The sequence below is a fragment of the Cetorhinus maximus genome, chromosome 25 (assembly GCF_964194155.1).
Source record: "Cetorhinus maximus chromosome 25, sCetMax3.hap1.1, whole genome shotgun sequence".
NCBI classification, from domain to species: Eukaryota; Metazoa; Chordata; class Chondrichthyes; order Lamniformes; family Cetorhinidae; genus Cetorhinus; species Cetorhinus maximus.
This window is the reverse complement of record NC_135903.1, coordinates 34,676,166-34,699,294: the sequence shown is the minus strand read 5'-3', so window position 1 is coordinate 34,699,294 and position 23,129 is coordinate 34,676,166. Positions and strand designations below refer to the sequence as shown.

The following is a 23,129-nucleotide window of genomic DNA, read 5'->3' as shown; positions in this document are numbered from 1 at the left end:
GTTGAGTACCAATCTGAAAATCCATCCAACACACGCCAAGGGCAGGTGGTAAGAGTGGGAGAGATTTCTGGTCAGCCATGATACGGAAAGAATGTTGCCGCCTGTACCATCACTATCCATAGCTCCAGGCCTTAAGACCATAAGACATAGGAGCAAAAGTAGGCCATTCGGACCATCGAGTCTGCGCTGCCATTCAATGAGATAATGGCTAATCTGCTAATCCTCAACTCCACTTTCCTGCCTTTTCCCCATAACCCTTGATTCCCTTACTGATTAGCAACTCAGGCTCCTTGTGTGGTAGGGGGACGACTGGCGTGGGTCAGATTGGTCCCAAAAACATGAGGTTCAATCTCCATTCCGTGGTGGAATTGGGACCTGCCTCCTTCCTGTACCCAAAGTGGAAGACGTACGTGGGGCTGTGGATCAAAATTGCCTTCAGGCAGAGAACTGAGGAAGAAGAATATGTCATGGTCATGAAATCAAAAGTATGCATTCATTTAAGTAATGTGATCAAAGCGTTTCAAACAAATTGCACAATGAATTTTCTTTGCATATAGTGGCTGTTGATATGTGGTCAAGTGTGGCATCCATTCTGTGACTGTTATCTCCCATAAACAGCCAGGCGATAAACACTTAATCTGTTTTTTTTTAGTGCTGCTGTTGATTGAGGGGGAATCTTGGCTAGGATACTGGGAGAATTCTCAGCTCCATTGTAAAAAGCCTTGCAGCAGGAGAGACACTTTGAAATAAGTAATCAGGACTAACAGACCAATAACTGATCGAGTACTAACAAAGCAATGAGCCTGAAGAAGGGCTACTGAATTATAATATCTTGTAGTAGGTTGGATTATTTTACAGATACTAATCCACAATTATTTTCTTTTTCCAGGTGTATGATGTATGTCAGTATTTAAAATACACAAGAGCATAGATTAAAGAAAAAGGATAATTGTTTTTGCAGGGCATTATTTTCTGGTTGTGCATTTAGTGCTTTGAGATTATTTGGGTTTTGCTGTCAGTCATTACAGAATAGTGAACATGAGACAGATTCCTGGTCGAAACGGTTTAATGCCGAGTTACTCACCTCTGTCAGAAGGAAGTTGGGTAATTACCTGGGATATGGAATGGGCCCCAATACATAAGTCTCACTGCTTCTATTATCACTGTATCACTGCTAACTTTAAAGCCTGGGGCAGCTGCTGTAAAGGCTCAATGTGGAAAGGCCCTCTCACCATAATATACTGAGGGGCTGGAAACCATGCAAAACTCCTCAGGCTTTATGCACCCGTTGATGTGAAATGCAAATATACATCGTAAATATAACCTGCAATGGCAACAAGTGTAGTGAAGCACCTCACATACTGTATTGAAATAAACTGATATGTACTGCACTTTTGTAATGTCATGTCAAATTTGAAGTGTTCTATAATGGACCTTTACAAATTTAATGAATAAAGTATATTTTTGGGGGAAAAGGAAGTATCAGAGATGCACTGGTGGTATCAGAAAAAGCTCAGATTGAAAATTAGCCAATCATAGCCATCTAGTTGTCATGTTATAATGTAGTAAGTATTTGAAATATATAATGGCTGGTTGCATTTATTACTATGATCTTCAATCATTGCAAGATACTGAGCAATGCTTTTTCAAAATGACAGTGTAAGAGGGATTTTCACAACAGACTAATGCTTGATGGATGGGTTGACTAAAACCTGCTGTTTTCCCATTTCCTGTTACATACCTGCAGCAATCAGCAGCAGAGGATGATGAAACTTATGCCAGTGTTCAGAGCACCAAGCTGCTCCTGATAGACACACAAAAAGGCTAGGGGCCCAGTCATTCAAAAGTAAGTAACCCACGAGCTGCGATATACAACTATGAAGCTGCATTGCTAGATGCTGTTATTGAGAACTGTATTTTCAACAGTAGTAAAATATTTATATTTCTTATTTTCAGCCCTATTACCCTCCAAGATCTCTACACTCCTCTAATTCTGGCCTCTTGCACAAACCCCAATTTTCCACAATTGGCAGCTGTGCCTCCAGCTGCCAAGCCATTAAGCTCTGGTACCCACTCCCTAAAGTTTCTCCACTTCTCTTCCTTTCTGAAGCTCCTTTAAGCCTACCAATTTGACCAAGACTTTTCTCCATCTGTCCTAATATCACCTTATGTGACTGGGGTTGGACTTTGGGTTTTGAGTCGGGGCCCCACCTTTGGAGCCAAATGGGAGTCCTGTGTCCCCACTGTATCGGGAACAGTCAGCCAGCAGTGATTTTAAACTAACTGCCTAGTTAGAAGCCAAAGAATGCACTTGCTGATCAATTATGAATGGTGGGCAGGCTTTAGAAGCTGGTTTGAACTCACCAACTTTGAAAACAATCAAGTCAGAGGGAGTACAGCTGCAATAAGCTTCAAGGGAGTAAAGCAAGGCTGGATGGCCTCTACTTTAATGCCAGGAGTATTACAGGTAAAATGGATGAGTTAAGGGTGAGGATTGACATGTGGAATTATGATATAGTAGCCATCACAGAGACGTGGTTCAGGGAAGGGCAGGATTGGCAGCTCAACATTCCGGGATATAGAATCTTCAGGCGAGACAGGGGAGGGGATAAAAGAGGAGGCGGCATTGCATTATTAGTTAAGGAGTCAGTTACTGCAGTAAGGAGAGATGGTATCTTGGAGGGGGCATCGAATGAAGCTTTGTGGGTAGAGCTTAGGAATAAAAAAGGGGCAACCACATTATTAGGTGTTTATTATAGACCCGCAGGTAGTCAGCGGGAAATTGAGGAGCAAATATGTGCACAATTTGTGGAGGTATGTAAAAACAATAACAACAGGGTAATTATATTAGGTGATTTCAACTTTCCCAACATTAATTGGGATAGACATAGTGTTAAGGGCTTGGATGGAGTGGATTTCTTGAAATGTGTACAGGAGAACTTTTTAGGTCAAAATGTAGAGGGTCCAACAAGGGACGGTGCAGTGCTGGACCTAATTCTGGGGAATGAAGCCAGACAGGTGGCTGAGGTGGTGGTGGGCGAGCATTTTAGCGATAGCGACCACAACATGGTACAGTTTAAGTTTGTTATGGACAAAGAAAACGGCAAGTTGCAAAAAAATGTTTTGGACTGGGGGAGAGTGGATTTTAGTAAAATAAGGCAGGATCTGCCCAAGGTAGAGTGGGAACAGTTACTTGTGGGGAAATCTACAGAGGAGCAGTGGGGGGTGTTCAAAAAGGAAATGGGGAGGGTGCAGGCTCAACATGTTCCCTCGAGGGTGATAGGAAGGAGTAACAAGCCCAGAGAACCATGGATGTCCAGAGATATTCAGGTTACGATGAGAAGGAAAAAAGAGGCTTTTAGCAGGTACAAGGGAAGCAAATCAGCAGAGGCATTAGTGGAGTACAGAAAGTGCAGGGTGGAGCTTAAGAAAGCAATTAGGAGAGCAAAGAGGGGATATGAGAAAGTTCTGGCTGGTAAAAGTAGGGAAAATCCCAAGATATTCTATAAGTATATCAATAGGAAGAGGATAACCAGGGAAAGAGTAGGGCCCATAAGGGACCAAGGGGGCAATCTATGGGTGGAGCCAGAGGACATTGCTAGATTGTTGAATGAATACTTCACGTCCGTCTTCACCCAAGAGAATGAGAATGAAGGTTTCGAACTCGGGGAGAGAGACTGCGAGATTCTTAAGCAAATTGATATAGGGAGTAACAAGGTATTGGAGGTGTTGGCAGGCTTAAAAGTGGACAAATCTCCAGGTCCGGATGATTTGTGTCCCAGATTGCTGAAGGAGGCAAGGGAGGAGATCGCAGGGGCTCTGACCCGAATTTTTAATTCCTCTCTGGCCACAGGGGAAGTACCAGAGGACTGGAGAACGGCTAATGTGGTTCCACTATTTAAGAAGGGTTGTAGAGATAAGCCAGGGAACTACAGACCAGTGAGTCTCATGTCAGTGGTAGGGAAACTATTGGAGCAATTTCTGAAGGAGAGTATCTATCTCCACTTGGAGAGGCAAGGTTTGATCAGGGATAGTCAGCATGGCTTTGTCAGAGGGCGGTCATGCCTAACAAATTTGATTGAATTTTTTGAGGAGGTGACTAGGTGTGTAGATGAGGGTAGTGCAGTTGACGTAGTTTACAAGGATTTCAGCAAAGCCTTTGACAAGGTCCCACATGGGAGACTTTTAAAGAAGGCAAAGGCACATGGGATACAGGATAATTTGATAAGGTGGATTCAAAATTGGCTTAGTTGTATGAGGCAGATGGTGATATGACAGAGGGATGCTTTAGTGACTGGAAGCCAGTGTCCAGTGGCATACTACAGGGATCTGTGCTCGGTCCCCTATTATTTGTCATTTATATAAACAACATAGATGACTATGTGGAGGGTAGGATTAGTAAGTTGGCGGATGACACAAAGATTGGCCGGGTGGTTAACAGTGAGATTGAGTGTCTTGGGCTACAGGAAGATATAGACAGGATGGTCAAACGGGCAGATAAATGGCAGATAGAATTTAACCCTGAAAAGTGTGAGGTGATACATTTTGGAAGGAGTAATTTGACAAGGAAGTATTCAATGAACGGCATGGCACTAGGAAGTTCTGAGGAACAAAGGGACCTTGGCGTGTGTGTCCATAGATCTTTGAAGACGGAGGGGCATTTTAGTGGGGTGGTGAAAAAGGCATATGGGACACTTGCCTTTATCAATCGAGGCATAGATTACAAAAGTAGGGAGGTCATGTTGGTGTTGTATAGAACTTTGGTGAGGCCACAGCTGGAGTACTGTGTGCAGTTCTGGTCACCACATTATAGGAAGGATGTGATTGCACTGGAGTGGGTGCAGAGGAGATTCACCAGGATGTTGCCTAGGATGAAACATTTAAGTTATGAAGAGAGGTTGGATAGACTTGGGTTGTTTTCGCTGGAGCAGAGAAGACTGAGGGGCGACCTGATCGAGGTGTACAAAATTATGAGGGGCATGGACAGGGTGGATAGGGAGCAGCTGTTCCCCTTAGTTGAAGGGTCAGTCACAAGGGAGCATAAGTTCAAGGTGGGGGGCAAGAGGTTTCGGGGGGATGTGAGAAAAAACATTTTTACCCAGAGGGTGGTGACGGTCTGGAATGCACTGCCTAGGAGGGTGGTGGAGGCGGGTTGCCTCACATCCTTTAAAAAGTACCTGGGTGAGCACTTGGCACGTCATAACATTCAAGGCTATGGGCCAAGTGCTAGTAAATGGGATTAGGTAGGTAGGTCAGGTGTTTCTCACGTGTCGGTGCAGACTCAATGGGCCGAAGGGCCTCTTCTGCACTGTGTGATTCTGTGAAAAAAAGAATGATCAAAGCTGCTGGGCCAGCATTGTGGACGGGGAGCCCAGTCGGCCTCTGATAATTGGCCTTAATTGGCCTGCTATATGTTTTTATTGATTGCCCGGCATTTACGAGTGGTTAGACCCTCAGCCCCCAATCCCACCTCCTGGAAAATGGCCTGGGAACGGGATTGTGCCAACCAACTGGCACACCAGCATTATTATATGCCTGCCCACCTCCATACTCACCCTATATTGTGGCAAAAATTCAGCCTTTGGTTTCAAATTTTGTTTGATGACCCTCTTCTGAAGCACCTTAGGCTGTATTACTACGTTAGAAGATGAATATAAACGCAAGTTATTGTCTTGAAGGGATGTGGTGGGTTGTCAGTGTAGAAGCCATTTAATTTAGTCATTGCATTGAGAATGCAATCTCTTTGCCGGTCCAAACTGACTCAAAGGTCATGGGCAGAATTTTCCCATCCTGCCCGCAGTGGGTTTCGTGGCGGGCGTGAGAGGAGAATCCAGCGGCAGGCAAAAAGTCGGACTGTTGTTCGCAAGGACACCACTGGGCAGGGGTAGTCAGGCAGAACTCCATTTTCAGAAACTAGCATCTCAGCCAGGGGCTGGGCTGTGAGGCGAGGGTGGGGATGACGAACACAAGGTGGGCACTGGGGAAGCAAGGCCGTGGAATGGCGGTGAGGGGGGGAAGGGCAAGCATGAGGGGGGCAAATCAGACGCCGCCCGCCAGTGAGATGGCGTGTTTCCTGTGTCTGCGTGATTAGTGAGGCGGGAATGGAACGATATGGTGTGAAAAGCCGCCATTGCGGCCGGCGGGTAGAACATCCTTTTTCCCGCCCATTACCGCATTTAGTGCAAATCTGGGACGAATCCGCCCTTAGTCTCATAAATGGAAAATTCCACCCATGCGTGGCCCTAAGCAATCTAATCCCTAAACCCCTGGCAACTGGCTTGTCATGTTTGAGTTTCAGGGGCATGCAATTCGCCAAAGGACTATTTTAACTGCAGTGTTGGTGACTATACTCTCTTCATTGTAGCCCATTTGAGCTCCCATATATGTATATTAATGGGAATATGGATTTAACTTTAATTTACCCCATGATCATAAAATTGTAGAATCATACAGAAGGCAGCGATTTCTATTGAGTCTGTGTCTGCCCTTGCAGGAGCAATTAAGTTAGTCCCAGTCCCTCACTCTCTCCCCATATTCCTGCAATATTTTCTCCTTAAAGTATTTATCTAATTCTCTTTTGATGGTGGCTATTGAAGCTGTTTTCACCACCCAACAGGCAGTGTGTTGCAAACCCTAATCACTCTTACGTTTAAAAAAAAAGGTTTTCCTCATATCACCGCTAGTTCCTTTTGCTAATCACCTTAAATCAGTGTCCTCTGGTTAACAGCCACCTTTTTCCCCAGAAAGCAGGTGCTGGTAATGTTAATGCTGTTCCCATTTACAGCTCTTCCACACTCATCCTTTTATTTCTTTACTTATTCCGTCATCGCCCTCTTTGCCTTGCACCACCGTCCCTTTTGTCATTTTGCCCTTCAACATTGGAAACATCTAGGGCAGCATTCTCCGGCCGGCGAGTTGGGGCAGGGTTGGGTGTGGGTCCCGACATCACCCCGCGTCATTTAGATTTTCAGTTCGGCGGCCACGCAGCCAACTCGGCTGCGCACACGCCGACCTGTCAACGGCCTATTAAAGCCATTAAAAAAGTAATTAAAATGATCAATGGACCTGCCCGTCCAACCTTAAGGCTGGCGGGCAGGCGAAGAGCCCAGGCAGCCTTCCAAAAAAGCATGAAACCTGATCCACGGGATGAGGTTTCATGAAGGATTTAAAGTGTTTGGAAAATTTTTAAATAAAAGTGATGGACATGTCCCAGTTCATGTGACAGTGTCACATGAGAGGACATGTCAGGAAAATTTTTTCTTACCTTTAATAAATTTTTTAAAGTTCAACCGATCTCCCTGAGGCAGCACTTTGCCTCAGGGAGATCTGTGTGCGCTTCTGTGCATGTGCAAAAGAGCACACAGACCTGCTCAGGGAATCCCCCCCGCCCCCACATGGAGCGCACAGCGCTTCCGGGCGGACGTCATGCTGGTCAGGCTTTAATTGGCCCGCTCACGTAAAATGGCGGCGCGCCCCCAACTGGGGGTGCCGATCAGGAGCCCGCCCGTTCGCCCCCGCTTCCGCACAACCCCCCACAACAGAGGGAAAACGCTGCCCTAGTTTCTCTTCATTTACTCTGCTTAAACCCTTCATAATTTTAAACAGCTCGAGCAAATGTCCTCTTAGCCTTCTCAGCTCTAACATCCACAATGATGCATATCACCACGTTAGAATTATTTAGGAAGTGTGTGAATTTTCCATCCGTTTGCAAAATATGAGATTTTAGACAAGGATCTTCTCTCCGAACCATTCATCAACCTTTCACTCTGAATTTCCAGTATTTTCTGTATTGATTTCAGGCTTCTAGTCCTCAGTCTTTATTGTCAATCTGTGGAGTTCGACAAGTTTTCCTTGTGGTCTGTGGTTTGAAGATAGGATTGTTTGAATAAATTTGCAAATGTGATTTACTCTGCTGGTCCCACACTCAATTCTGGTATTTCGACTTTGAACAGCAATAGAAAACACGGAATGTTGGATCAGCACCCTGATTATACATCTCTCTCGATCCAATGGTTTCAATCAGGAGAGAGGGGCTGATTCAATATCACTCATTTCACATTATCACCCAAAGTTAAAATCTTCCCCGGGAGGGCTTGAAATATTTTTCTATTCTGTGATAGGCTTTGAAATCAGTGACCTCAAGATCATCGTCACTAACATTTCTGCCAAATATCAATCAGCTTATAGGGGGGTGAACTTTCTGTTCGGCCAGTGGGTTCGGGCCCTGCACGCCGACACGTTAAATGACATGCGGTGATGTCAGGCGTGCGTTCCGATGTCGCCGCGCACCATTCTGATCTTCTGCTTGGCGGGCGCGCACTGGAGTCAGCTGTGCACTTGCCGAACTGTCAAAGGCCTGTTAAGGCCATTAATTAACTAATTTACCAAATTGACAGGGCTGTCCGTCCAACCTTAGGGTCGGGGGGCAGGCGTAGAGCCCAGGCGGCCTTCGCATTTTTCATGAAACCTCATCCACGGACGGGATGAGACTTCATGAAGAGTTTATTAAATTAATAAATATTTTGCAAACCTTTGATAAACATGTCCCAGATCATATGACGCTGTCACATGAGGGGACACGTGTGAATGATTTTTCACTTTCTTTATTTTGAACTTTGAAACTGTGCCTAATCTCCCTGAGGCAGCTCCGTGTGTGTGAAAGAGCGCAGGCCCCGACTCTCCCTCCTCCCCCCGCCCGCGCAGGTGCTGCTGAGCGCTACCGGGCGTGCGTCACGCTGGGCGTGCCTTAATTGGCCCGCCCACGTAAAATGGCGGCATGCAGCCAATCGTGGGCGGTGATCGGCTCCACACCCGCCCGCGCCTGCTCCCAACCGGCCTGCCCAATGGGGAGAAAATTCTCCCCATAAAGTCTGTCAGCTGAATAGTTCAAGGAATTCCAGTTTTAGTCATTTGTTATGGCCTGAGTGATACAGACCAGAGAATTCATGACTACAGCCAGCAACATTGATTATCTACAGTTGGCCTGGCAACCCCTGGGCTCAGGAGGGGAAAAGTTCCAGTTTCTGATCGCCATCCTGTACCTAGAGTTTGAGGGTGGGGGAGGACACATTCTCATCATCAACAAACAAACCTATGGAGCTTCCATAACCATTAGAGCTCCAATAGGCCTATGTGTGGACTGATGGTTCACTCCAAGGAAGATGGAAAAAATGGCACTCAACATTTCCCTTCCCCAACCCCACCGTCCCACTGACTCGAACCACCAAGGAGAACAAGACCACCATTGGCTTGGGAATACCATCTCTTCCAAGTCACGTAGCATCCCGAATTGGACAAACACCATTGTTGCTACATCATTGCTAGTTCAATTTCCTGGGCTTTACGAACATGTGGTGCGAATACCATCACTAGAAAACCCACCACCACCACTTTCCCAGGACATCTAGGGACGGCCAGCAAGTGTAGACTTGCCGACGTTCCAAGAACAAATGAAAGCCTCACAGATCTGCAGTTGATCAATGTTCTTTCAGTGCCTGAATAACAATATTTCAGGTTGGTAGGCTGTAACTAGTGGGGCACAGTAAGGATCAGTACCTGGGCGTCAGCTACTTACAAACTTTGTTCATAACTTAGATGAGGGGACTGAGTGTAACATATTCAAGTTCGCTGACAATACAAAGCTAGGTGGGTAAATAAGCAATGAGGAGGAAACAAAGATGCTGCAGAGGGACATAAATAGGTTGAGTGAGCAGGCAAGGGCGTGGCAGATGGAATAAAATTTGGCGACATTTGACACTTTGGTAGGAAACATTTAAAAAGCAGAATATTTTTGAATAGTGAGAGACTGGAAAATGTTTTCATTCATAGGGACCTGGTTGGTATCCTTGTACATGGATCGCAGAAAGTTAACACACAGGCACAGCAAACATTTAGGAAGTCAAATAGTATGTTAGCTTTTGTTACAAAGAGTTTTGAGTCATAAGTAGTAGCATTAGGATTGGGCATTGGTGAGGTCACGCCTGGAGTATTGTGTGTAGCTTTCATCTCCTTACCTAAGGAAGGAAGTACTTGCCATAAAGAGCGCAACAAAGAATAGCTAGATTGGTTCCTGGAATGAGGAGATTGTCCTGTGAGGAGAGATTAAGTAGAATAGGCCTATATTTCCTGGAGTTTAGAAGAAGGAGAAGTAATCTAATTGAAACATATACTTGTTAAGGGATTTGTCGGGGTAGACCCTGAGAAAATGTTTCCCCGGTTGGGAAATTGATCATTTAGAACTGAGATGAGGAGAAATTTCTTCACTCAAAGGGTTGTGAATCTTTGGAATTAGAGAGCTATGGATGCGGTCACTGTGCATATTAGAATCAGAGATTGATAGATGTTTGGACACTAGGTGAATTAAGGGATAGTGCAGAAAATGGAGTTGAAGTAGAAAATCAGCCATGATTTTATCGAATGGTGGAGCAGGCTCCAAGGGTCAAATGGCCTAAACAGCCCTTATTTCTTATGTTTTTACATTAAGGAAATGTATCCAGAAGGATTAATCTCCTCTGATGGTTAAATATTGAAATCCATACCCTATTCTTACCTAATCAGAAGCTAATCATTCATCTGTTTGGCACCGTCTAGCCAGTGGAACTATTGCAGATCTCTTCAAGCAATTGACATCTCTGAAATATAAACCAGCATTTCCTCATATAAAATACTATCTTGCATACTTCCCATTTACTCTGTTAGTGTGTGCTCTTGATAAGTGTACAATAATTCGTTAAAAAATCAATTGTAAACTTGGGAATAATGGACTAAGATTCATACAATTTTACCGTATACAGGGCAGTGTTGTGCCACAATGCATGTAGTTAATTTGTTGTGTTTAAACTGAGACCATCACAACTGTACAAAGGTCAGTTTTTAAACATGTGTTTCATTAGTGCTTGGGTGATAATTTTGAACTTAAGAACTCCTCACATAGTTTGCTCCATGGCAGGAGAGGTAAGTAAGAAATGATTTGATAAAATGAAACCCTATTTTATCACTGATTTTTATGACAGATTTTAGCTCAGTACCCCCTCCCCCGCCCCTGTCTGGTCCTTCTGTTGTTCTTCGTATTAACAAATGCTCTGTTCTGCCATTTCACAAGCCTCACTGCAAAAGTCAGGAATTGCAAGGGCTCCGCATTCATATTACTCAGGAGTTATTGTGTAAGCTCCTGCCTTACATCCCTTTCAACTATGACAAGCCTTTTAAGTGTGTCTTGGAATTGCTCCAATGTAGAGAGTCTGTCTTGTATACTCTGGAAGAGTTCACCCTTTGAGAACCATTTTACATCGTAGCGGGTTAGAGGAGTCTCTTCACATAAAGGCAATTGAGAATGGCCTTAGATGCCAGCACTGTGGGATCTTCCCCAATTACAGTGTATCCATATTAGTAGAGTCAGAAGTAGACATGCGATAATTTGAAAACAATTAACAAAAGAGCCAGTGGGGAGATGAGGAGAAATTTTTTAACGCCGCAAATTGTTATGAAATGGGATACCTGAATGGGTGGTGAAATGGATTCAATAGTGACTTTTGAAGGGAAATGGGTGCATACTTGAAAAGGTAAATAATGTGGCACTAAGGGAGAAAGACCAGGGGAGATTACCAGTCCAGTGATAACCCAACTACACCACCAGCTCCCCTCTGCAGCTCCTCACACATAGTGACTAAGACTAAGCAATCAACAAATTACAGGAGCAGCTTTGAAAATTCCAAAAGACACTTTGTCAACCAAGGGTTAAAGTGCAAGTGTTCTGGCTTTGAAACAAACTTTAGAAAAGAAAAGAAGAAACACTAAGTACAAATCAGTCACTGTCAAAAGTATAAAGCCCAATTTCTATTCAGTGCTGCACGTCCATCTGAATAGCAACCCCTATTCATTGAAGGAACATGTTAGAAAACAAATGCAGAGAGGTTGAGATAAACCCATAATTAATCCAAGAATACTTCAGATTGCAGCATTAAATTGTAAAGTCCTGATCCCTCACACTTACATTGCACAGATATCTTGTCTGAACCATACAACATTTCTTGGCAAGTTAATAAAAGGTTTAACAGGGCTCAATCCAGTAAAAGATTTGGATTTTTGAAAGCTAAATGCTGCAGGGGATTCGCAGTGAATGAGTTCAGTTTTGCCCCTTATTTTTATCTTTGTGAAGCTTTTAAACATTGAGAAGGGCAAAGCTATCATCTTCCATCCTCATCACAAACTTCATTCCCTTTGTTATATATTGTTATATTATTCATAAAGAGCTAGGAGCTAATTGCTATGTGAATATATATCCCGGGATGCAATGTTTTACTGCTGTACTGCAGTTATCTGCCGAGTAACAATATATCAGTCCACAAGCCACGTGGAGAGCAGCAAGAAATACACGTGATGAAGCTCCAACGTTTGGAGTCTAAAATGTGATTATTTCTTACTTATGGGGGGGAAACGGTGGAATAGTGGTAACGTCACTGGGCTAGTAATCCAGAGGCTCAGGCTAATGCTCTGGCAGCTGGTGGAATATAAATCTAATTAACAAAATTTGGAATTGAAAGCTAGCCTCAGTAATGCTGACCATGAAACTGTCATCAACTGTTGTAAAACCCCATCTGGTTCACTGATATCCTTTAGGGAGGGAAATCTGCTGTGCTTACCTGATCTGACCTGCATGTGTGTCCAGACTCACAGCAATGTGGTTGATTCTTAACTTGCATCTGAAATAGCCTAGCAAGTTATTCAGTTCAAGGGCAATTAGGGACAGGGAATAAACGGGATGCTCGTATCCCTATGAAAGAAGAAATTAAAAAAGACATAACATGGTGGCAGCGGGTTGTCTGTGAGGGGACATTTTAAATGAATTTAATGCCGAATTTGATCGAAATAACCTAACTTAGCGCCAGAGAAAGGGAAAAACTGAGTAAGTTGTGCAAAAATGAAATGGCTACCATAACAATGAACGCACAGTTACAGCCCATGATGAATTGGAAAGCTGATGATGTCACAGGGGCATTTGAGGATCTTAAATAAGAGTGCAGACTGACATTCAGTGGCTTTCTAAAAGGCACTAGTGAAGAGGAAAGGGTCAGCTGCACCCTTTTGTGGACAGGAGGGAAAGGGTTAAATGTGTTTAATAGGTGGGAGCTGAGTGAGGATGACAGCAAAAACCCAGACAATTTTTAAAAAAAGTCAGCACACACTTCCAGCCAAAATCAAATCCTCGGATCTACCAATGTGAATTTCAAGGCCTGAGGCAGGAAACAGATGGGCCTGTTGACAGTTTCATAACAAGATTGAAAAAGTGCAACCAGAAAATGTAAATTTAATGACACTGATGAAAGGCTGCTACATCAACTCAACTGGAGCTCTGCACACCCTGAAGTACAAAATGGTTGGAAAGGGCAAGCTCATCATATCACGGACTGTAGACACTGCCAGAACACATGAAGCCACATGTAGACAGATGAAGATGCTGATTACCCAAATGGCTAGTTTTCAGTTAAGCCAAGAGAAAGGCAGCAGCAACAAAAGAATGCACACCAGACCGAGAGAAAGATGTGCAAGATCTGTGGACAACCACATGAGTTGACAAGACAGAAGGAAATGTCTCACATTTGGATCAATCTGCAGACCTTGTGGAAAAGATGTGCAGAAGAAAGAAGGAGTTATCAGAGTCAGAGCAACAGGGCAAATGAGAGGGAAAAGAAACCAAAAATCCATAGAAGACGACAATGAGTTTGAGGACACAATAGGCATAAGAACTGTACAACTGCATGAAATGGCTGGATGTGACAGTACCCAGAGAAAAGAAATGCACACGACCATTTGAATCAAGAAGAGAGTGGGAAATAAGCCCACAGCCATAAATGTGAAGCTGAAGCTTGATACCAGAGCACAGAGTAGTATCATCCCACTCAGACTGTACCAGAAGATCGTCCCTGAAAATTTGAAAGAAAATAGTTACCCAAGGAAAGATGCCCTGAAACTAATGCTAACAGTACACGGGGAATGGAGATTCAACAGCCAGGAACAATGCAAATCAGAAGGACACACAAAGGGGAAGATGTTAACTATATGTTTTACTTCACTGTAAAAGATGGTCCTGCTGTGCTGCGGTTGAGCAGTTGCAAAGAGCTGCAGCTTATCTCAGTAAACCATGAGATGAAAGATCTGGGCATAAAGATCCATCACCGACTGACCATAACACAACTGAAACTGGGTCAAATTAGAGATCAGACAAGCAAAGATGAAAAGTTACAGAAGCTCTCTCAGCAAGTAATCCAGAGATGGCCTGATAAGATAGGCAAATACAGCCAGCAATACAGCAGTACTGGCAAATCAGAGATGACATCTCACAAGAAGATGGTGTTCTGCTAGCCGGATCCAGAATAATGATAACCAAAAAAGGACACCTCCAGAAGATACATGAAGGCCACATGGGGATGGAGAAGTGTAAGCTCAGAGCCAGCTCTGTTGTGTGCTGCATAGGCATCTACAAAGAACATTGAAAGAATGGCGTCTACATGCAATGTATGTCTGATGTACACAGCAGAAAGAGGAGATGATAGCTACTGAAGTACCACCCAGATCATGGCATATGTGGGAGCCGATTTATTCAGACACAATCAAGAATGGTATCTCATAGTTGCAGACTACAATTCAAAGTTCCCTGTAATCTGAAAAGTGAAAGATTTAAGAGTTACGACATCATCTCAGCAGTATGAGTTCTGTTCACTGAACAAGGGATTCCTAAAAGAATAATCTATGACAATGAAACCCAGTTCACCTCCAGACAATTTAAGAAATTTGCTGAATAGTATGGGTTCAACATCATCACCACATTACCCAAGAGGACATGGATTTATAGAAAGACAGGTCCAGACGGTTAAAAGAACCATCACAAAATGCCAAGAGATAAAGGAAGACCCAAATCTTGCCTATTTTCATTCCTACACTTCTCTACACCTCTCAAGGCAGACATGAAATTGCCAGCAGAGCTGTTGAATAGAAGAAAGTATAAGACAATTCTGCCAAGCAAGGTGCTTCCTTAAAGTGACCAGGAGGAAGTAAATGTATAGGTAGGAGGTCAACACTTTAACAAGCATGTCAAATCCCTACCTGAGCTGTTGAAAGGACAAATTGTATATGTACAGGATCCAATCATGAAAACCTGGAGCTCAGCAATAGTTGCTGATGAAGCTGAGACTCCAAGCTCATACATCATTGAGACTGAAACTGATAAGCAAATGAGAAGCAACAGAGTCCACATTTGACCTACAACTGAGCTGGAAAAGCAGGAAAGATCATCAACAACACCAGCAACATCACTAACTAGCGAGACAACATCATCAACATCACCAGCAAGTGACAGAATATTAGCAACGTCAAGCACTACTCCTACAACACTAGGAGCAACATGCACAGCACTGACATGCAACATGTCAACTCACCACTGAAATGGAGGGACAACATCCTACCACTTAAATCATGCCATGAATAATGTTTTCCTAAGAAAATAAGCTATAAAAGACTCTAAAAATGTACTTATAAGAGTCAGTTGTTCATCTTCCATAGTTTAGAAAAGAAAGCTAATGATTGGAACAGTTATATTGATGTAGAGACAGTATTTTGTTAAAGAAAGAGGGATGCTATATTGTTATTTTGTTATAATATTTGTAAAGAGTTGGGAACTAATTTAATGTAAATATATATCCCGGGGTGCCACATTCACTGCTGGTGTGCCAAATAACAATGGGCACAAACACCCGATCAGAGTCGGAACCCCTGTGTCCGATTCTGATCAGACAGGAAACAGCCTACTTACCTGCATACTGTTGAAAAGGCCCTGACTTCTGATGGAGGATCCTGCAGAACTCTCAGTATTTGAATCCTCACAGAGAGCACCTAAGATAATCTGCGGTGAAGCCACACCCTCTTACGGCAGCAGCTGCTGTATTCTGGTAAGTGTTTGAAGGCCCCCCAACCCTCTCAGTGTATTAGTGTATGAGTGAATGTGTGAGTGAATGGATGAGTGTGTAGCTGTGTAATAATGGGTAGCTGGATAAGGTGAGTGAGCATTTGGGCCGGGTGGCAGCAGGGAAAGGTGGCAGGTTGGTAGGTGGTTAGATGGTAGGGTTGGTGAGGTGGGTAGGTGGGTCGGGGTAGTCAGTTCGAGTCAAGCGGTGTTGTCAGGTCGGGGTCTAGTCAGTTCAGGTGTGGGGAATCGGGGGCTTAGGGGGAGGCGGGTGGTGGGGGCTACTCAGGTTGTATCAGTGGGTGCTGTGGGATCAGAGGGGAGTCTGGGGTTTGGGCAGGAGTCAGGGGGCTCGGGGAAGTCAGAGGGGATTGAGGAGGGAACTGGGGGTGTCAATAGTACAGTTACCCAGGAGTTAGACTAGGATTTTTCTTTCTAACATTTACTGGGTAATTATTCAGGTAAGTCCCACGGAACTGTCCCAGGAAGCAAGGGAATTGCCCATCAGAAGTTTGTACTTCCCAGGCAATTTCCATGGATTCATTGCATTGGGACCTCTGCAGGATCCTTAAGTGAGAAGTAAATCTCTATTTTAGAGCCAAGTGGATGCTGGGGTTGGGGAGAGATGGTCAGGGGAGGTTCCGTTTGCTTTGGAGGGGTGGGGGTAGAATGGGGCCTGTTGGAGAAGTGGGGGTAGTTTGGGGGGTGTTGGAGGGGTGGAGGGTAGGTTGGGGGCTCTTGGAGGGGTGGGAGTAGTTTCGGGAGTGCTGGAGGAGTTGGGGCAGGTTGGGAGTGTTGGAGGTGTGGAGTGGTATGTTGGTGGCTCTGGGAGCGGGGGTGTAGGTTGTGGGGTGTTAAAGGGGTGGGGGGAGATTGGGGGTGTTATGAGGGGAGGTTGGGAAGTACTGGGGGGAGGTCAGGGGCTTTTGGAAGGGTGGGCGGCAGGGGTGGTGTGGACTGGGAGATGACGTGGCTTGGGGTGGGGTGTGTCACTCGTATTTTGCTGTTGGAGATTCATATTTATTAATTACATTTTTCCATTTTAGGCCGTAAATTCGCAGCGTACAACACAATTTGTATTACAGTTTCTGGGGAAAGGGGAAACAATCCAGTTCTTGAATTAAGGCAGTACTGAGTTTTTGAACATTGTGCCATTCTTCTCTGTAAAATTCAGATCAGCAATTCAATCTACTGTACATTTTTCCTAAACTGTTAGTAGATGTCTGATTGGCAAGTTCTGGGGATAGTGTCATTAGAGTATAAGGAGCAGATGTGATTTATGGTATATTGTGGGTTGTCTCCAGAAAAGTCAGAATAGTAAGCCTGTATTAGCTATAGGGTTGAACTGTTATGTAAATGTAATGATTTCATTGTAGCCACTTTCATAATATCAGTTGATTGCTCTATGATTCTTCGAAAAATCAGCATTGGGCCTCCAATTTCACTATTGCTACAAACACTCTGCCTACTGCATGCAGATGTAATGAAGGAAAGGCAAAACCTACATTTATACAGCACTTTTCATGATGTCTCAAAAGTATTTCATTGGCTGTAAAGTGATTTGAGTTGTAGACACTGGTATAATGGGTGCAATATTATGAAATGGTGGAGCAGGCTCAAGGTGCCAAATGGCTTACTCCTGCTCCTAATGCAAATGTCAGTCTGGATGGATGAGATGAGCTGGGTTAGATGGCCTTTGTCATCCATAATTATCCTGCAAAGTGTGGACTCATGGCTGGAGTTCCGTTTATTTAGTTACTAATGGAAGTTTACTGTGAGCAGGTTTTGTGGGTGAAATTGCCAGGTCAGGAGTGTGTAATGGGCTCATACTGAAATAATAACCTGTTTTATCCTGCACATAATTCTCAAGAGTCTTGTCCATTGACTTCAATCTTGTCCTGTTGTCTATTTACCTATTGCCCCACTCTATCTTGGTGATTTTATGAGATTTTTGAAGCGTTGAAATATTGCAATAAAGTTGTGTTGCGTAATAGATATTGAAAATATATTGTAGTGAGAAGCAGCAATCAGCAGAGTCTTCAGACTTGCTGATCAGGAAAACATAGATACAATTGTGAACCATTGAGTCTTTGTCTTCCGGCCTCTTAAAAGTTATGCCGCACAGAGACACCCGAGGACTCCAATGCTTCTCACTCACAACGTAGGTGAAGGCCTATGTTGTTCAATAATTTCACTTTGTTGCTCAGGAGTCACTTGCTCTTTCTACCCTGTGAAATTACTGATAAAATAGAATCCAATTACACCTCTTCAATGAAATAATTATATTGAATAATATCATGCACCCAGCTAGGGGAAAGTCTTATAATTCTTCCACAGAATGGAAAAAATCTTGTGCAGTTTATCTAGGTTGCAATTCTTGAATCTTTCCCCCAAATATGAATTTACCATCACCGTGTTCATATTGTGCAATGTGCAGAGCATGTTAATGAGTGCTGAGTCAGTCACCAAAATCATTATTATCATCTGCACAGTGTTATAAGTAACAAATAGGATATTTTCCTGTCAAATTAATAATATTCTATGATGCTGATAAAGTAAAATTTGTACTCTCTGCTTTGTTCAATAGTTGCAGTGGGATCACTCAAAGGACACACACAAACTAACACTGCATTATATTGTTGCTGCTCTTAATATTAATGACCCATGTTGAATATATGTCAGACGATATTTGTAACCAGATGCCAACACTGGGAGTCACCATCTTACTAGTACTTTTCTGTAATTGGTGAATTGATTGGTGAATCTTGCAAGGGGAAAGTATCATGCATGATTAAGGAGGAGGGTTAAATGGGTGAGGGCATGGGAGGGCGTGTGGGGAATAAGGGGCCCGGAATGAGGAGAAGCATCAGGGCCCATGATTTCTCTCCCTGGCCCTGGCTGAGCTTCTGACCTAATTTTCTCTGTTACAAAGACTGTCTATTTCCACCTCCAAACACGGCCTGCTTCCATCCTGCCTCAACTCATCTGCTGCTGATGCCTTTAACCATGTATTTTCCACCTTGCCGGCTCTCTCTCTCCAAGGAGAGAGAGAGCCGGGAGTTTACAGATGAAATCTAAAGGTGACATCACAGGAGTCCCGTAAGTTGATTGGTTGGTAAGTATGGGACTGGATGCTGGTGGATGGTGAGTGAGAAGTCTTAATTTTTTAAAAATCTTTTTGTAAAAATATAATTTTGTTTGTAGTTAGCATTTAACTGAAATCTACAGTTTAAATTCTAAAGTTCTCAGCCTTAAATAGGAGCGGTGGTCTTGGTAAGTAAGACCTGATGAGTACTTCTACTGTCCTTAATATTCCTTAAACTAAAGGAAGCAATTTAGCGGTAGGTCATGGCAGTGCAGCTTGACCATGTGGAATGCTCCTCCTTTGCAATGTGGGAAGTCAGGGACACATCCAGTGTCCAGGGTGACCACGTGTTCAGAAAATACCTCCAGCTGCAGCTACTCAAAACATGCGTTTCAGAGTTGGAGCTGCAGCTGGAGTCACTGTGGAGCACCCGCAAGGCTGAGATCTTTGTGGATAGCATGTACAGTGAGGTAGTTACACCGCAGGTAAAGAGTGCACAGGCAGAAAGGGAATGGGTGGCCGCCAGATGGAGTAATAGCACTAGGCAGGTAATGCAGAAGCCCCCTGTGTCCATCTCCCTCGCCAACAGACTTTCCTGTTTGGATACTGCTGGGGGAGATGCATTCTCGGGGGAATGCATGAAGAACCAAGTCCATGGCACCATGAGTGGCTCAGCTGCAGGGGGGTGGCAGGGGGGGAAGGGGAAGAGTGGGAGAGCAATAGTGACAGGGGATCCTATCATAAGGAGAACAGATAGATGTTGCTGTGGCCGCAGATGTGACACCAAGATTGTATGTTGCCTCCCTAGTGCCAGGGTCAAGGAAGTCACTGAGTGGCTGCAGGACATTCTGAAGGGGGAGGGTGAATAGTCAGAGGTCGTAGTCCATATCGGTACCAACAACATAGGTAAAAAGAGGGATGAGGTCCCTGAAAGCAGAATATAGGGAGCTAGAAAATAAATCAAAAAGCAGGACCTCAAAGGGAGAGAGAGCTGTTTCTAAAGCATACAGTATTCTAGGCTTCATTAATGGGGGCAGGGAGGTTATGATGAATTTATACAAAACACTGGTTAGACCTCCACTGAAGTATTGTGTACAGTTCTGGGTGCTGCACTATAGGAAGGATGTGAACGCATTGGAGAGTGTGCAGAAGAGGTTTACCAGAATGCTTCCAGGGATGAGACACTTCAGTTATGAGGTAAGATTGGAGAAGTTTGGACTGTTTTCCTTGGAGAGAAGGCGGCTAAGAAGGGACTTGATAGAAGTTTTCAAAATTGTGAGGGGTCTGGACAGGGTAGACAGGGAGAAGCTGTTCCTGCTCGTAAACGAATTCAGAACCAGAGGGCACAGTTTTAAAGTGTTTTGCAAAAGAAGCAAATGCGAAGCAAGAAAAAACTTTTTCACACAGCAAGTAGTTAGGGTTTGGAATGCACTGCCTGGAAGTGTGGTGGAGGCAGGTTCAATTGGCGCATTCAAGAGGGCATTGGATGATTATTTAAATAGAAACAAAATGCAGAGTTACGAGGGAAAGCAGGAGATTGGCGCCAAGTTAAAATGCTCAGAGAGCCGGTGCAGACACAATGGGCCGAATGGCCTCCTCCTTCATTGTAACAATTCCGTGATTCTGGTAATCTCAAGATTACTCCCACTGCCACGTGCTAGCGAGATCAGGAATAGGAGAATAGATCAGATGGATGTGTGGCTGGAGAGATGGTGCAGGTGGGAGGGATTTAGATTCTTGAGGCATTGGGGCTGGATCTGGGGCAGATGGAACCTGGACGGGTTGCAGGACTGAAACCAATATCCTCGCAAGGGCATTCGCTAGTACCAGGGGAAGGCTTTAAACTAGAGTGGCAGGGGGATGGGAATCTGAGTGAGGAGACACAGGAGAGGGAAACAAAGATAGAAATGAAAGACAGAAAAATAGAAAGCAAAGGTGGGAGGGGAAATGGGGGCTAGCAGCAAATAGGGCCATAGTACAAAAAAAAGTGTAAAAATTGTTAAAACAAGTCTAAAGGCACTGCATCTGAATGCACGGAGCATTCACAATAAGGTTGATGAATTAACCGTGCAAATAGATGTAAACAGGTACGAAATGATTGCGATTACGGAGACATGGCTGCAGGGTGACTAAGGCTAGGAACTGAATATCTAAGAGTACACGATATTTAGGAAGGACAGGCAAAAGGAAAAGGAGCTGAGGTGGTGTTGTTAGTTAAGGATGAAATCAGTGCAATAGAGAGAAAAGATATTGGATCAGAAAATCTAGATGTAGAATTAGTCTGGATAGAGCTAAGAGGCAAGAAGAGCGGAAAATAGGAAATTAAAGATGCATGTAACAAGGGTGCTACAGTAATCATGGGTGACTGTAATCTACATATAGCCTGGGCAAAGCAATAATACTGTGGCAGATGAATTCCTGGAATGTGTACGAGATGGTTTTTTAGAGCAGCATGTTGAGCTAACTAGGTATAACAGGCTATCCTAGACTTGGTATTTTACAATAAGAAGGGGTTAATTAGTAATGTTGTGCAGGGTCCTTTAGGGAACAGTGACCATAATATGGTACAATTCTTCATTAGGATGGAAAGTGAAGTAGTCCAATCCGAAACTAGGGTCCTAAATCTAAACGAAGGAAACTATGAAGGTATGAGGGGTGAGTTGGCCACAATAGGTTGGGGAACTTCATTAAAAGGCAGAATGGTGGATAGGCAATGGTTAATATTTAAGGAATGAATGTATGCATTGCAACAGTTATACATTCCTTTCTGGCACTAAAACACAACAGCAAAAACTGCCCAGCCATGGCTAACAAAAGAAATTAAGGATAGCATTAGATCGAAAGTGGAGTCATATAAAGTTGCTCAAAAAGTTGCAAGCCTGAGGATTAGGAACAGTTTCGAATTCAGCGAAGGAGGATCAAGAGATTGATTAAGAGGGGAAAAATAGAGCGTGAGAGTAAACTTGCAAGGAACATAAAAGCAGACTGTAAATCTTCTAAAAGTATGTAAATAGAAAAAGATTAGTGAAGACAAGTAGAAGTCCTTACAGTCCAAAATGTGAGAACAAGGAAATGGCAGAGCAATTAAACAACCACCTTAGTTCTGTCTTCAGAGGAAGACACAAATAACTTTCCAGAAATGCTAGGGAACCAAGGGTCTAGTGAGAAGGAGGAATTGAAGGAAATTAGTTTTACTAAAAAAAAGTGCAGGAGAAATTAATGGGACTGAAAGCCAATAAATCCCCAGGGCCTGATAATCTACATCCCAGGGTACTAAAGCAGGTGGCTATGGAAATAGTGGATGCGTTGGTTGTCATATTCCAAAATTCTATAGACTCTGGAACAGTCCTGGCAGGTTAGAGGGTGGCAAATGTAACCTCACTATTTATTTATTTAAAAAAGGAGGGAGGGGAAAAAACAAGAAATTCCAGACCAGTTAGCCTGACATCAGTAGTAGGGAAAATGTTAGAGTCTATTATAAAGCATGTGATAACAGGACACTTAGAAAATATCAATGGGATTAGACAAAGTCAACATGAATTTATGGAAGGGAAATCATGTTTGACAAACCTACTGGAGTTTTTGGAGGACATAAGTAGCAGAATAGATAAAGGAGAATCAGTGGATGTGGTGTATTTGAATTTTCAGAAAGCTTTTGATAAAGTCCCACATAAAAGGTTAGTGTGCAAAATTAAAGCACATGGTATTGGGGCAATATATTGGCATGGATTGAGAATTGGTTAAGAGACAGGAAATAAAAAGTAGGAATAAATGGGTCTTTTTCGGAGTGGCATGCGGTGATTCATGGGGTATCTCAAGGATCAGTTCTTGGGCCCCAGCTATTCACAATATATGTCAATGATTTGGATGAGGGAACCAAATGTAAGATTTCCAAATTTGCTGATGACACAAAACTAGGTGGGAATGTGAGTGGTGAGAAGGATGTTAAGAGGTTTCAAAAGGATTTAGACAGGTTGAGTGAGTGGGCAAATACATGGCAGATGCAGTATAATGTGGATAAGAGTGAAATTATCCACTTCGGCAGGAAAAGCAGAATGGCAGAGTATTTAAATAGAGAGAGACTGG

At 43.6% G+C, this 23,129-nt stretch overlaps 1 protein-coding gene across 9 annotated transcripts in view; it reads right to left on the bottom strand.

The window, feature by feature from the left end:
- The window catches only part of tmem98 (transmembrane protein 98), a 73,475-nt gene that overhangs the window by 32,676 nt on the left and 17,670 nt on the right, over positions 1 to 23,129 (bottom strand). For 2 of the 9 annotated variants that reach the window (XM_078529790.1, XM_078529786.1), the window contains one exon: positions 10,550 to 10,631. The exons of 5 other annotated variants lie outside the window; for them this stretch is intronic. The gene's annotated coding sequence lies outside the window, so the exon portion shown is untranslated. Of the gene's footprint in view, positions 1 to 1,741; positions 1,805 to 10,549; positions 10,632 to 23,129 lie in introns of those variants that run through there. 2 more of the 9 variants (XM_078529789.1, XM_078529787.1) reach the window with 2 other exon arrangements.